General features: G+C 36.5%; 1 long non-coding RNA gene across 1 annotated transcript in view; it reads left to right on the top strand.

Moving 5' to 3' along the window:
- The first annotated feature begins 12859 nt into the window (after window positions 1-12859).
- LOC146736594 (uncharacterized) overlaps window positions 12860-13591 on the top strand; it is an 11985-nt gene continuing 11253 nt past the window's right edge. Inside the window, exon 1 of the long non-coding RNA XR_014930959.1 lies at window positions 12860-13095. This is a non-coding gene — a long non-coding RNA (uncharacterized LOC146736594). The remainder of the gene's footprint in view (window positions 13096-13591) is intronic.

The raw sequence follows: 13591 nt of genomic DNA, 5'->3' as shown, positions 1-13591 counted from the left end.
AGACAGCTCGCTCCGACTGCGTCTGATCTACCCGGCCTGCCAAGGACGCAATTGCCCTGACAGTCCTTCAACCAAAGCCCTCAACTCGGAGGCAAACCCGGCACCGTGTGAGGAAGGGTCCACAAAGGGGCCTGCAACGGGCCCCATAGGAGGAAAGCCTCTAGGGACACAGCCTCGCTGCAGCCGGTAAAATCGGGTAAACCATCCCCTGAAAAAACAGACTGTGAGGATGCCCTCTGATCAGCGAGGGAGACCGAGAAAAATATCAGTACCCAGAGCTCCACTATCGGGCCTCCTACTTGACGTCCCGGTACACGAAGCACCGGCAGACGAGTGTGATTACTTTCCACTCATGCAAAACATGAAATTCACTTTAACCGATTTGTTTACTGGACGCGCGACATTGCTGTGACGCGGTCAGTCTCAGCGATTTTGATGGCTCTGAAAGAAAATCTCAGGCCTCAGAACTCCAGTGAAAAAACACACAACTTCACGCAAAAAACCCAAACCCCGCACACAGCTACAACAAAGTATCTCGGATGCGGGTTCTATGCTGGTAAATTCTGAATATAACCACTGCACAGTCAACTCAAAACACGAGGAGACCAAAAAGAAAACTGCAGCGAGCCCTGGTGCTGTCATTACAACTCTATATTGCTAAATACATTGTAAACAAGTCATTGTCAATGACACGTCCCCGTTCCGTTCATGTTTGAGTGACATATACATTCAAAGCAGATCATGACCGAAATGCACCTGCATATGTACAACACATTGTGCTAAATCTGAACAAAATCCATCCATGCATGACTGAGATCCGGTTCTGGAATTGTGAAAATACGTGATTTTGATGCATTTTCGGCCTTAAAATGGCCATCATTCCGCTATTGTTAAGCAGATCATGAAACAAATGCACATATCTATTTGTGACATGATGTACCATATGTGTGTGAAGTTTGAACTTGATCAATCCAGACATGTCTTGGATACGGATCCAGAACTGAATTCTTTAACAAAATGGCCGCCAGTCGGCCATTTCGAACTTGATCCGAAAAAAAAAAAAGACGTGCATCAAGGTCCTATTATGTTTAATGTATGTACCAAATTTGAACAAAATCCATCCATGCATAACTGAGATACGGGTCCGGAATGGTGAAAATGTGCGATTTCAATGCATTTTCGGCCTTAAAGCGGCCCCCATTTGGCTATCGTTAATGAGATCATGAAACAAATGCACATACATCCTTGTGACATGATGTACCTTGTGTGTGTGAAGTTTGAACTTGATCAATCCAGACATGTCTCGGATACGGATCCAGAACTGAATTCTTTAAAACAAAATGGCCGCCAGTCGGCTATTTCGAACCCGATCCAAAAAAAAAAAGACGTGCATCAAGGTCCTATTATGTTTAATGTATGTACCAAATTTGAACAAAATCCGTCCATGCATAACTGAGATCCGGGTCCGGAATGGTGAAAATGTGCGATTTTGATGCATTTTCGGCCTTAAAATGGCCGCTATTCGGCTATCGTTAATCGGATCATGAAAAAAATGCATGTGCATATGTCCCATATAATGTGTGATGTATGAGTGAAGTTTGAACTTAATCGGTCCATGCATGTTCGAGATACAGGTGATCACGGACGGACGGACGCACGGACGCACGGACGAACGGACGCACACAGGGCAAAACATAAGTCCCAGTTTTCGGACTGCGTCCGAACGGGGACTAATAAAAGACGACATGCATGAGGGAAAACGAAATACAGTTGTAAAAGGTGCCGCTGCAAAACCAGCTAGTGGCTACGTAGTGGCGCCGGGTTTTAATCTCTTTGTTGTGAAAAATACTACACACAAAGGGGAAACGACACGAGGGTAAAAATGACAAGGAAAACTTATCCTACCAGCTACAATGTCGGATGCCGTGCAGCGGCAACAACCCACGCTAGAAACCCGGACAGGAATAAGCAACAGAGCCAGGCAGAGCCGCTCAGAATCATTCCCAACGAGGCGGAGATGAAAGTGATTGACGGCTGCCTATGGCACTGCCATGGGACCTAACGTAAGGGACGTAAGGGGTAAAAGAATCTTGGGGTCATGGGGCTTCCCCTGACCTAGATTCTATCTCTCAGTCACCGGCAGAATCGCTGATTAATGCCTACAGTTCAAAATAGTCATTGTGATTGACCGGAGTCTATGGTGGGTAATTGAACATGGTAAATATGTATGACCTATGTACTAAATTTTAATGAAAACTGACAAAGCATGTCCAAAATACAACATTTTCAAAAAACAAGATGGCTGCCAGTTGGCCATCTTTGATCCAATTGTGAAATAAATCGTCATGGACATGTATCCTCACATGTATAATCTATGTACCAAGTTTGAATGAAAACTGACAAAGCATGTCCAAAATACAACATTTAAAAAAAACAAGATGGCTGCCAGTCGGCCATTTTGAATCGAATCGCTAAACCACTGCGTGTGCATATGTTCCACATAAAGTACTAGGCACATGCAAAGAATGAACAAAATTGGTCCAAGGAATTCTGATATGACGCACAGACGCACGGACGCACGGACGCACGGACGGTGAAAAAAATCACAGAAAACGGAGAACTCTAAAACAAGAAGAGAAACACGAGTGATATAGTTTCACCTCAATCAATACAGTATTATTACAGTTCATAGCCAAGCATACTGTGGTCAAGAACAAGGTAAGAAATTATGTGACGAGACCATCCCGATTTGCCATCGATTTCCGGGTTCGGGTGCGTTTCATACAAGAAGATCGATACGAACTACACCGTCGAGTGTAGTAGACATAATCCCGATGGCAATAGGAAGTTCGAAGGAAGCTAATACAGTTGATTTATAACAGACGAAGTAAATGGAAATAACTTTTCAGTCCTCGTTGAGGCACAAATGTATTTAAATGAGTTGGTAAACAAGAGACGATCGCAAATCCACGTTGTGGCAGATTTAATACACACAACTACAATTTGTAAACTAAACTAAAGTTTACAAACACCATGGTCAGTCACACAAAGTCCCCCAAATTCAAAAGGGATTTTGAATGCACCGGGGAACACGAGACGAACAATTGTGCATACATAGATGACTACTCCACGTTATACGCAGCGTGAAAATGGCAATTTAAACTTTGCTTGCCGATTTTCCGGGGCAGATTTACATAATACTACAGTTCGATAACATGGCCAGTCACATAAAATCCATCAAAAGGGAACTGCAAGTCGTATAATGCCAAAACAACACAACTTTCGAAATACGTTCGCCAGAACACAAAGCCTAAACTATCAGAAATTCGTAACACATAATTCGAGTGATGGTATAACAAAACTCATCATTTGTAAATTCAATCCATCAAAAAAGTATGAAAAACATTTTTATGAACAATTTTTATTATATAAATACACTTTGAAGAGAAACAAGATTCATAAACATAAATCTATTTGAATACATTCTCACTACAAATTTCACAATACTTATTTTCTAATGGAGTTTCTTCACAGCACAAATTAATGGAATCATGCACACGTGTGAGTACTTCAGTGACACATTTTATAGCTACACCCAAAATAGTCCATCAACGTGCACTACATCATTCTGAAAACATCCACACATTTTCCATGCACTTTTTGACCTTTCATAAGTAAAATACAGACCTCAAATACACTACAATTTACTCCAAAAAAAAAACAATTTTCCTGGTACATTCCTACATTCTTGCATACTCATGAGGGATTCAGACACATTCCAAGCTAAACAATTTTCTTGGACTAATAACAAAGCTGGTCAATCCTTTCCCAGTAAAAAAAAACCAGAGCTGAAAATCAAGGAAAATTGAACTCTTACGAACAAGTTTTGTGCAGTTTCTCAGAGGGATCGCGTAAAAGTGTATCACGAGCCAAGCCAAGCGCGAGGAAGCCTGCGACAGTAACTGTGAGTAATAATAACGTTCAATTGAATTATAATGTCTCGATCACCGTCACCCCATCAACGCAGGGTAGGATTCCAGATTGGCAAGACAGATTCGTTTGATGAAAGTGTAGAGGAATGGAAGATATACATAGAAAGACTAAAATATTATTTTAGTGCGAATGACATTCCGACATCAAAACACTTGCCGATCAACAGACGGGGGAATCTGTCAACAACTATATGCAGCCGAGTTGAGACAACTTACAAAAGATTGCAACTTTCGTGATTACTTCAATGATGCATTACGTGACAGATTTGTTTGTGGTCTAAATATGGATGCTATTCAGAAACGCCTACTTAGGGATGACACTATAACCTATGAAAACGCCTTGAAAACTGCAGTTGCTATGGAGACAAAGATCACATGGAAGTGATGGGCAAGGCTGATTTTTTCTGTTAATAAAGTGAGCTATACAAAACGTTGTACTGAGCACCATACTGTCAGCAAAACACCATGCTACAGATGTAGAAAAAAAGGCCATGATCAAGACAAATGTTATTTTAAAGATGCAGAATGTCACAATTGTAAAAAGAAAGGACATATTGCAAAGGTATGTAAATCAACAGCGTATCACTGATCTCATGGAACGATTATAAAAGGCTCTTCAATAGAATTAAGTTGAGTAAAAGTTCTATATCCATGAAAGCATTCACTGGTCATAACCTTGAAATCAAAGGGAAGATAAATGTCTGTGTTGAATATGAAGGAAATACACACCAGCTTGATTTGTATGTACACTCCGACAGTGAACGCAATCCTGTACTGGGAAGAAAATGGTTATACGAAATGCAACTGAACTGGAATGACATGAAAACAGTGAAAATTACTTCAGAAGTGAAACCAAGTAAACTAAGATAAGAGATTGAAACCCATACTGGACAAATATGGTACTTTATTCCAGGATGGACTGGGAACAATGAAACGGTAAATCCAGTACTGAAAGTTGATCAGTACCCAATACCAAGAATTGAAGACATATTCTTGGAACTTGCCGTGGCAAGAAATTCACCTAGATTGACCTACGCCAAGCGTACCACCAAATAGAAGTAGATGAAGAATCCAAAAAATTCTTCACTATAAATACGTCAAAGGGATTGTATAGATATAACTGCTTAGCATTTGGTATAGTCTCTGCTCCTGCAATATGGCAGCACTCTATTGAACAGATATTGTCAGGTACTAAATGTATCAGATGATATGATTATCACTGGCAAGGACGATAACGAAGACCTCGGCCTCGCCAACATTGATGCAGTACTGCATAATCAGAATCTGCGAGTGAATCTGGATAAATGTGATTCTTTCAGGATGAAATCGTGTTCTGCTCACACACCATTGATAAAGATGGATTACACATGATGCAAGAAAAGATCAATGCTGTGGTAAACGCACCACGTCCAAATTATGTCTCACAAGTTAGAGCATTCATAGGATTAATCAATTATTACAACTGCTTCCTGTCAAACTTATCTACAGTATTACATCCACTGAACCAGCTACTACACAAAGATCATAAATTCGAGTGAACTGAAAAGTGTACCCAAGCTTTCAAGGAAGCTAAACAGTTGATAACATCTGACAAGGTATTAGCACACTATGATCCAGACCTACCAATCAAGATGACCTGCGACGCGTCACCTTATGGATTGGGGGGCAGTGATATCACATGTCATGTCCAACGGAAAAGAAAAACCGATTGCCTATGCATCCAAATTACTAGTGAAAGCTGAACGTAACAACTCGCAAATTGAAAAATGGGGAGTAAAGAAATTTCACTACTACCTCTACGGTCAACAGTTAACACTAGTTACTGATCACAACCATTAGTATCAATTTTTCATCCAGGAAAAGGAATATCAAAAACAACAGCAACAAGGCTACAACGCTACACAATATTTCTTACTGGATACAGGTATGATATCCAGTACAAGAACACCACCAAACAATGCAAAGCAGATGGTCTGTCTCGACTACCCCTGGACATCATGGAAGATTCTGTTGATATTTTACACCTTACACAATTTGATACATTACCAGTAACAAGTTCTCATGTGAGAATGCACACACGCCGAGACCCAATACTCTCACGAGTATATGAAGCGGCCATGAATGAATATCAGCACATTCTACCAGCATAAAGATGAGACAACAGTGTATCAAAGTTGTCTTATACCCCACTTATATGAGTTATCATTCCAACAAAACTTCGCAATTCTTTGCTAGAAGAGCTACACACTGGTCATCAAGGAGTAGTCAGAATGAAGGCACTCGCCAGAAGTTACATATGGTGGCCAGGCATTGATAAAGACATTGAGCATACAACCAAACAGTGGCCAGAAGAACACCAAAGTATGCCTAGAGTCGCACCACTGCATCCCTGGGAGTGGCCGGAATCACCATGGCAACAAATTCATGTAGATTATGCAGGACCATTTCAAGGACAAATGTACCTGATAATCACTGATGCACACTCAAAGTGGCCAGAAGTTATACCGACTACAACGACAACAACCAAAACAATAGAACTACTACATACTCTATTCACACAAGAAGTTATTCCAGAAATTCTAGTAAGTGATAATCGCCCACAATTCATATCAGAAGTTTTCAAACTCTTCATGAAGTATAACGGAATAAACCATATCACTTCCGTGTCATATCATCCATCAACCAATGGATTTGTAGAAAGATCCGTCAAATCGTTCAAAAATGCACTAAAATCCAGGAAGGGAGAGCCAGGATCAATCAAAAAGAAACTAGCTAATTACCTACTGGCATATCGCAATACACCTCATGCAACAACAGGTCAGACAAGCATTATTGCTGAAGAAGAGACATCTATGCACCCGACTGGATTTACTGAAACCAGATATTCGTAGAGATGTCACTCAGCAACAGTTCAAGCAATCTGCTACAAGATATACTTCACGTGATCGTCAACTCGACATACGTGACTAAGTTTCAGTATGCAACTACCGTCAACAAGAGACAAAATGGTTACCAGGAATAATAACAGATAAAACAGGACCAGTTTCTTACAAAGTAGAAATCGCACCAAGCGTCATATGTCGACGCCACATTGACCAACTTCAACGGTCAAATGTACCTTTACAAAGTAATTCTGATGATTTCATCACATCTGATCCAATGATTGTGCCTACAGTAACACCTCCACCTGTATCAATTGACAATATAACACCAACATTGGATAATAGCAGCATGCATGATATAGTACAACAATCAACTCCACCAGCACCAAAGGAGAAGATCAACCCAACCACTACACCAGAGTCTGGATGACACTGTCCTGTCAGACAGCGAAGAGCTCCACATAGATTAGATTTATAGTTTAAAAAAATAAATTAAAAAATATGATTGTACTGTGTTCAGGGCAGAATAAACCCTAGACAATCATAAGAAGTTCAGAACAGTCTACTTCTGTCTTCTTTTTCAAATTAATTTATACGGAAGTGATTTATATGTACATGCATGATTGTTTTTTATTCAATATTATTCATTGAGTTTATTGTTATTATTTGACATTATATTCATCAAGTTTTTATCGTTATTATTCGATATTATATACATTGATTCTCGTTTTTCATCGCTCATATATACTTGACTTTCATATCTCCAAATTGATATTATCTGAGACTGACATTAGAATTAGTGAAAAGGAATGTAGTGTATTAACCTTGTATGACCTAAATATGACATCATCACATTAGCATATCAATGACGTGTAATTCTATATATGGAGATGTTCATTTGAATAAATCGTGTTCCTGTTCTAATGGCCGACTGGTGTTTGTTTACTCTATGCTAGTCCTCAATGTACGGACATAGACAGCACATAATGTCTAATGTATGTACCAAGTTTGAACAAAATCCATTCATAAACGACCAAGATCCGGTTCTGAAATGCCAGAAATACTTAATTTTTCAGCACAAAAATGGCCGTCATTCAGCCATCTTGAATAAATCTTGAAACAAATTGATGTGCATATGTATAATGTTATGTACAATCTATGTGTACAGTTGGAATGTTATCGGTCCAGGCATGTTCAAGATAGAGGGTTGGACACACGCACGAATGGAAACAGACACACACACTCAGGTCAATCTATAAGTCCACGTTTTTAGACAGCATCCGAACAGGGACTTTAATAATGTTGCATACTTCATGATGAATGTTAAGAGCTATATTAACAGGTGGTAATTTATCGAAATGTTCTTTTTAACATTTTAGCATTTCTCAATTTCAATTTACTTGCCATATTTCAACATATTTTTCTGCTGTTTTCCCAGCAACAATGAAATTAAACATTCAATGATCTGATCTGTAGGAAAAGGAAAAGAAAAACCATTTAGAGTGACATTCAGAGTATATCAAAAATAATTCTCAAAATTTTCTGAATTTCAAAAAAAAACAATTAGTCATGTGATCAAAGTGATCAGACAGAAATTGGGACTAAATACAAAACATTTTATTTGTATCTTAAAACAATTTAACATTCAGAAAAATTGAACTTTATGGAGATTCTAAACTGCTTGATAGCTAGCATAGTTTTTGATAAGTTACAATCACAAGAAACTATGTGGATACCAGATTCAATAATGATTTACAGATGGTAAGCATACTTTGTACATCAAAATATTTTGCATGCTTACTCTCATTAGTGTTTAGAACCCATATCTGTCAGGTGGACGGCGCGTACGAAGAGGATATCGTCTGGGTTGATGGGCTGGATCAGCTGGATCTGGTTGTGGCAGCAGGACTGGCTGTAAATTGAATAAAAATATTATATAAATTTCAGCAGTCAAAAGTTGCATGCAATTTGCTGTTCATCATTTCATAAAACTAAATAATACAGCTTGCTAATAATAGATCAACATATACTATGAAGGAGGCGGCCAATTTTTGAAATTCTAAAATGTGTACGACTATATATATCAAGCTACGTAAATATAACAATTTCAAATCTGAATACTCTTTGGAACCATATTTGGAATATGTAAATAATGTCAACACACAGAGTTGCCATCACTAAATTCAGAATTTCTGCACATAAACTAGCAAATAATATACTGACACATAAACTACCAATAGAGAAATTAAGGTATTTACAAGTACCACCAAAGGAAAGGTTATGCATGCTATGTGATGATCTAGCTGTTGGCAATGAGATGCATGCTTTCTTAGATTGCAGGAACTCAGAGATGGAATCTGCTAGGTGCAAAGTTATGAGAGCAATCTTAATGCACAAAGAATTTCAAAGTTTGCCTAAGCAGATCATGTTTAAGAAACTGATTAGTTCAAAAGATAGTTTCATTGCCAGCAATCTAGGAGTCTATATACATAAAATTTATGCTAATTTTTAATTTTTATTTTATTATTGTTGTATTTGTTGTATTTGTGCGTTACTATGTTGGTTTTTGGCCATAAGTTATGTAATTTCTTACATTATTCTGAGTCAAATAAAATATTCTATTCTATTCTATTCTATCATATTGATTCAATATGAATATCAGAATAAAACAAGTACAATGTATTGACTGGCTTTATTCAGGTATGTCCATTTCTACCATGGGAATTTGAGTCATCTACAAAATCAGTCTATAGACTTATTTTTTGGGGAGACTCGATCAAAATCGCTTGGAGGAAATAAACACATGATATTACCCTCATGGCCAGACAATAATTTTTTTTATCACATCATATACTGACACTTTTTTTACTTTTATTTTGGCAATCCATGAAGACTTTCAGCACGTGATGTTTTACAAAGTCAGTCAAAATAAGTCTACAATGATGTATTCAAAAGAAAGCTTGATATTTGCACCATGTCAATTTTAGTGAATACTTTTTAAAAGATATTATTAATATACACATTCTATGTTGAAGAAATTTGAGGACCAAAATGGCCACCAGTCAGCCATATTTGATCAAATGTGAAGAAAATTCATGTGCACTTGTATAAAGCCTGACATGGTCTTTTTATTAAAGTTTGAATGTGATTGGTCAAAGCATGTCTGAAAAAATCGCACTAAAAAGGTAACGCATTCTGCACAATTAATCTACTTGGGACACTGTCAAATCTGACAACTTTTGGTAATGATATTTTGAGGTTCTTTTATATCAAACGCTGAATGAAAATGAAATACAAATTGATTGTCAGGTGTGACAGGATTACTATTATATCCAAATAGATCTCAATCTCAAGTAGACCAAATATTAGATACTAAATTAGCACAATTGTACTAGACTTATAATTGAAAGTGAAAGCAATAGACGAAGTCTGTATGACAACCTGGCCAACTTTGTAGCTGAGATGCATTCACCTCACTATTATTTGAAATAAACTTTTATTGTGTTGACCACTGTATTGACAGCTTTAGCATCCAGACATGTGATTTATAGTAAATTCAGCAAGAGTAACCCAAGGCCAAGCTGAAAATATGCTACTACAGTTCAGCATTGAGTAGAGTGTCAGGTCATTTTTATCAGCAGCAACACACAAATCATACTCTACTCCTACAATTCACATGCTTCAATGTTTTATGCTTACGTCAGTTCTATTTTTAGTAAATCATTAAACTACTTACTGTACTCACTCACCAGACATTACTGCTACATAATAATTTTGATGTGTTAATGCAAGAAATATTTTCATCAGTGGTACAATGCTAAATATGGTACATATTAAACTTACTGCAGTGATGTCTATTCCCAACTCCCGCTGCCACCTTCGTTGGTCTAACAGGATACGACGTGCAATACATTGTTCAGCTGTGCGACCATGATATTTTGGACAACCACTGAAGGATCTGTGGTGTGCGTATTTCCCAGTAGCATGTCCTATAGAAATAAAATAACATTTTTATCAGTTTAGGAATTGAATGGGACATTACAATACACACATTATTATATCAACTGGTTGCTTGGTTATTTTTTTTTTTGATAAATAGTTATTGATGAATTGTATTTTCATCTATTTTGTTTCCTAATATAGAATGATTTGAAATTATAAATAATTTCTGTCTGTCAATGACCTATTCACATAAGTTTACTAGCATGGCAGGGCTGTGGACTAGACTAGTTCAGTAGAACTATTTTCACAGTCCTCATCAGATTTTTTTTAATTTTATTTTTATCAATTTAACTACTTGTATTTTCATTTTTTTTCTGATGAAATAAACATACACTTTACATAACTTACTTGTCAACAATGAAGCACATTACATACAATAACAGTAAATTAGAGGAAGAAACTGATACTTTCTGACCATATGAACCATATAAGCAATGTACTCATAACAAGTTTAAACAAAATTTTGAATTTGAACCATATTTAGAACAAATCAAAAATGTGCTACACAGATTGAGCTTCACTAAATTACGCATTTCTTCTCACGTGTTGCCAATTGAAAAACTTAGATATAATAAAACACCTCCAGAGCAAAGGTTTTGTTTTCTATGTAATGAACAGGCTATTGGGGATGAATTCCATGTTTTACTCAATTGTAAAAATAGTCAGATTGTACAAGCTCATACTAAATTTGAAGCTAAATTACCAATTTATGATGACAACATTTGTAAGTTATCAAATCTTGAGAAATTTAAGTACTTGCGAGGAACTAAAAATTTATTGATTTTATTTCTAAGCTTTAGTTTAGTCTAATTTTGTTTGTTTTCTTCATACATACTAAATTTTGTGTCAAATAAAATATCTGTCTATGATGAGAATTCTTGCCACAAGATTATACATCTTAAATATTTTGTTTATAGTAATATATCACGAATATAAACATGTCAGGAATATGATTATGATGATTGTTTAACATTAAAATGATCAAACGAGTACTTGTCCAAATTGAGAAACATTGCTCTGGAAAAGCATCAATTAAAAGAAAATCAGCCATTTTGAATACATGTATATATATCTATAACATGATGTATAATGAATATATTAAATTTGAACATAAACAGTCAATGCATGTCAGAGATATGGCTTTAGAAGCCCATTCATTAAAACAAAATAGCCGCCAGTCAGCCATTTTGAATCAGATCTGAAAAATAAGATGACGTGCATCAGGAACCCGTAATGTCTAATGTATGTAAGTTTGAACAAAATCCATCCATAAATGCTTGATATTTGATGATTCTTTAGCACAAAAATGGCCACCATTCGACCATTTTTAATAGGATCGTCAACTATATATCTGAATATCTATGACATGATGAATAATGAATATTTAAAATTTGAACATAATAAGTCAAAGCAAGTCAGATGTATGGCACTAGAACCACAGTCGGCCATTTTGAATCTTATCTGAAAAACAAAATGATGTGCATCAAGGTCCTATAATGTCCAATGTATATACCAAGTTTGAACAAAATCCATCTGTAAACAGCCGGTAGATGCTTGATTTTGATGATTTTTCAGTACAAAAATGGCTGCCATTTGGCCATCTTGAATCAGATCATGAAACAAATTGATGTGCATATGAATAATATGTATAATGTATGTGTGAAAATTGAATGTAATTGGTCCAGATATGTCTAAGATACAGGTGTGGACGCACGGACATACAGACGTACAGACAGACAGACATACGTATGTACAAACAGACAGACATACGTATGTACAAACAGACAGACAGACATACGTACAACATGTATGTACAGACAGACATACGTATGTACAGACAGACAGACAGACAGACAGACAGACAGACAGACAGACAAGTTGAATTTGTACATTAACTACACTATTAACTAACACTACCTATTAATATGTACACTAACTATTAATATAACATATTCTGAATAACACTCTTTCCTTTTACAGTCTAGATGTGCAGACAGACAAATGTGGGATAAAAATATTAAACTGATCATTGGATAGCATGAACAAAGGTCATACAAGATGTACAATTCAATTGATGTTCAGACAAAATAGTTTTTCATATTCTTACCCAGGCTATCACATGTTGGATCAGGGCATCTTCCTCTGGGCACATGCTACAAAAGAGATCAAAGCAATATTTAATGTATTGTATTAACTGTTGAAGTATGACACAGTACCAGGTAATCAATGTTACTGTATTATGAGGTTAGAACTTGAAATTATTTATTTCTAGAAGCCAGTGTATTTCAACAAACTGAAGACAAGTGGATAATACAGTTGATATGATGCCAGAGATATCAACCAATTCAGTAAGAAATATCAAGTGGTAAACTTTGTATGATTCATATGCTAATTTATGCTAATTAGGCATGACATAACATCAGTGGGGTAATAAAATAAAACTGCTTGTAAAATGGAATAATATTTGCTAAATTACAACACTAAACTTTTACTGAAATCTGTTCACCTTATAAACTGAATATCATTTCAGAATACTTGACTTCAATAATGGCCTTGACTGTCTAGTTATGTGCAGTTGGTCTAACAGTTGAGAAATTATCAAACTCTTGTCACCTCTCACAAAAATGAACCTGTAAACGTATGCAGCTAAACAAAATTTCCCACTGATTTGTTCAGCTAATATGCAAATACTAATCTTGAATAAGTAATCGTGGG

Source organism: Saccoglossus kowalevskii, chromosome 11, assembly GCF_978046115.1.
Source record: "Saccoglossus kowalevskii chromosome 11, keSacKowa6.1, whole genome shotgun sequence".
Classification (NCBI taxonomy): domain Eukaryota; kingdom Metazoa; phylum Hemichordata; class Enteropneusta; family Harrimaniidae; genus Saccoglossus; species Saccoglossus kowalevskii.
Note: the sequence above shows the minus strand (reverse complement) of the source record. Positions and strands in the feature narration are given on the sequence as shown.